A 3661-nucleotide genomic window follows, 5' to 3' on the forward strand; every position below is an offset into this window, starting at 1 on the left:
CTCGTTGTTGGTGTGGAGCGGAGTCAGGATGGAGGTGTTGGCATCATCAGGCAGGTTCTCGAGGCCGGTTGCAGGGGTGGAGTTTGCTGCCAGCGATAATATTTATATATCCACAGCTTTTCAGGGGGAACATTATTGTTTCTGGTGTTCTGTTCATCGTGTCAGCTGGTACCACTAAAGAGCGCACAACCGCATTTCTCTGTTGGGTTAATCTGGTGGTGTGGAGGAGACAGGCTGTAACTGGCTGCGAGGAAGCAGGCAGAGTGCTAGAACAGTGGTCAGGAGTAGGGATGGACAGACGAGCAAGAAATGAGTAAATAAAATGCAATAACAGGTAGAACGTCACCTCTTGTAGCTCAGGTATTTATTATGTGAGATGAGAAAAGAGGGTGCAGTTCACACACCTACTGCGTGAAGTGCATTACGAGCATGGCTTTCTTCACCAGATGGACTTGTGCTTCAGGGGGATGGCACACCGGGCCTGGGGGTCCCAGGTAGCAATTGGAAGACGTCAGAGGGTGAGCTGCTGGCACGTGTACACGGACTCTAGGTTTTGGGCTTCTGCTGGAGGCTCGGTTTGGGAGCTGTGATGTGGGTCGATTCGTCAGCTGCCTCCTCTTAACGGAAAGTGAGGTTGGGGTGAAAAAAAAATTGATCATGGAATAGGAAATCAAAGGACTGATCTGCTGGTGTGTTCTGCCTGTGCACAAAACAGGGTGATGCAGGACTGCACTTCCTTGACATGATGATTAAAGAGAATAATTGCCAGTTCTTCCTTCTCTTTTGAGTGTCCGGATCAGTTCCTTTGAATGTAAATGGGATTATCTCACAGCCCTTGGGTGAGACATTTAACTCTAGCAGCTTTCTTAGAGTGAGAGGTGATCAGTATGGCAAATTCAATAGCAGAGTCTGCCCTGTCCCCTTAGAAGATGCCCAGACCTGCTGTCTGGCTGCTGCGCTGGGGATTTCTGCCACTCTCAGGGCAGGCTGCGGGTGGGACGTGGTCCCTGCTGCCTCCCTCATCACACAGTTTTCTCGCTGGTGCTTTTGCCAGTGATATAATTTCAGATTTTTTTCTCAAATATCTTAAGTACACAAACAAAAGATCTGAACAGAATAAATTCCACAGTGCAGAAATGGGCTATGAAATAGGGAATCCCTGTGTCTGACTGCCTTCAGAAATGGTGGATGGATGTTTGATGTGGGCCTCATTCAGTGAGGCTCTTTCTGAGAAAGATCCCGTCTAACTTCTCTACACACAGACTGTATCATGTGTGCAGAGACGTATCCTTTATTTGAACATCTGGACTACTGACTGCAAATGCAGTGTTGACAATGAATGTCTTTGAGATGCTTCTTGAATCCCATCAGGGATGGGGGAAGTCTCATCGCCAAGACCGTGCAGAAATTGAGTCAGTGCCCTCCGAAAATAAAGACTGGTCATCTCCTGTCCTGCTTCCTCAGTAGCTGGATGCAGGCAGTTGCCGATGAGATGGGAGTCTACAACAGCCTGGGTATGTATGTGCAACCTGTTGTCCAAGTCTTTTGGGATGCTTCTATGAAGCATGTGCAAACCTTCTTTTACTCAGTGTCCTTTGTACTTTTTTTAACTGGTGTTGGGGGGAAAAAAAAGATCTGAATTAAGAGTGTGAAAGTTAATTGGCCTGCCCAGGACAGCTGCAGTAACCCAGCCGTGGTGGGGTAGCAGGTTCTCATGTTGGTTGGCTTAACGTGTGAACGCTGGGTCGCAGTTTGCACCGGCAGTCAGCCCTGCCTGTCCCCAGCGAGCAGAGGGGGCAGAGCTGGTGGTGCCCCAGTGATACTGCTGAGAGAGAAGGTCCTTCCCTGCAGAGCAAGCTGCAGTGCTGGCTGCTCCCTGTGGGCTCTTCTGGCATGTCCGTGGGACGTTGCCTTCAGCTGCTGTCTTGCTCACTGCTCATTGGCAGCTTTTCTCCAGAGATGCAGTGGCATGAAGGCAATTACTGAAAGGAAATGAGATTTAAGCCGTGGAGGAGGAGTGAGGGTTCACCACTGTAAGTTCTGTACTGGTGACTGCTGCCTCTGCCAGGCGTTCGCCATAGTCTGGTCTGCAGCGTGGGTTTGTTGGTCACCTTGGGATTCAAGGTGACTCTGTGCTAAATCCGCCTCTTGGTTTTTCAGCAAAATTGGTGCATGAGAGGGGGCTTGGGAAGCCGGGAGTTGTTCCTCCCCATGAGCGAGCTGGTGAGCTGCTGTCCTGGCTGGGTCAGAGAGCCCCAGGACCCAAGAGGGAGCTTCAAGAAGCAGCAGAAGTCACAACTGCTGAAGTGAACCATCTCTAAGCTCCGCTCAACTCTGAGAGATCTGTAGTGGTTGTGGGAGAGGTGGAGGCTGTCACTGCCTGGCTCTTCCTCTCTCAAACCTTTGCCCAAGCTCAGACTTGGATGGAGCCAGGGATTCCACACCCCGCATCCTTTTTGGATGCTGTTAGGGGGTCAGGTGGACCTCTGGGCATCTTGGGTCTGCCGCTTCGCTTGGCAGAGCCTCACTGGGATGGGATGGGAGTGGGAGCCTAGCTGCTCGCCAGGCTTTTGCAACCTCTTTCCCCACATCTTGTGGGTCCTGACAAGCATCCTCTATAGCGTGTGGGAAGGTGTGTCTGTGGGCAGGATCCTGCCCGAGGAGGAACCTGTTTCCGCCTTGCCCTGGGACATCCCTTGTCCCCAAACCCCAACTGCTCTGCGCTAAAGGGACAGTGGAGAGATTTCACTTGCTGCATCTCAGAGGGAAGTGTAACTTAATTATTTTTTTAGCTTTTGGGATAATTAATTATCTTGGGATTTATTTTTTTTTTAAATAATTACAAGTAGCCATCTCCTGGGAGGTGCAGATAGTTTGGATAGAAAAGCGGTGCTCAGCCTGCACATAGCAGGAGGAGGATTTTAAATTATTTTTAAATACTTCTTATAAGTGAGCAGATTTACAGGGGGCTGTAAATATTTTGCAGCACTGAGTTATAGTAGCACTGCACAGGCCTGGGCTTGCTGGCAGCCACCACAACAGCACTGCTGTAAAGGCATTGGTGTGTGGAGAGATCTTGGTGGTGCTTATAAATCTCTCTAAAAAAAGATAATGAGTCAAACTGGTACAGGGAGAGCACCCAGGATGGGGAGATCTGCACCCATGGGTTGCATCTCGGGGCTCAGCCTCTCCAGCCTGTTCCACTGGGGATTAAATATAATAATAATAGTAATAATAGTGATATAAAGTGCTCTGGCCCCAGTGCAAAGGGCAGAGTTTCACGGGGATGAAGGCCTTGCACGGGGCTCCGTAAGATGGGGCTGGGGTTGAGATGGAGCCAGGTTGGCAGTGGTAGGGCAGGACCTCTGAAAGCGCTAGTGCAACCTCCTGCTTGGAGCAGCCTGCTGCAGTTTTGGAGATGCCAAAGGATGGATGTGGGACCTGGAATCGGTTAATCCTGGGGCCACAGGATCACTGTGGCACGCTTTATCTGCCCAACGCCTTGCAAGCCTCATCTGTTGAATGAAGTTGCTGGTACTACAGTAACCTTGCCTCCTACAAGAACCAATGCACAGCCAAAAGTACGTACACCTAAGTGTCACCGCCCTGGTTTCCTTCAGCAGTCGCCCGTGGGCTGTACCTGGCATCAGGGGTGCAGGGT

Source organism: Gymnogyps californianus, chromosome 24 (assembly GCF_018139145.2).
Source record: "Gymnogyps californianus isolate 813 chromosome 24, ASM1813914v2, whole genome shotgun sequence".
Classification (NCBI taxonomy): domain Eukaryota; kingdom Metazoa; phylum Chordata; class Aves; order Accipitriformes; family Cathartidae; genus Gymnogyps; species Gymnogyps californianus.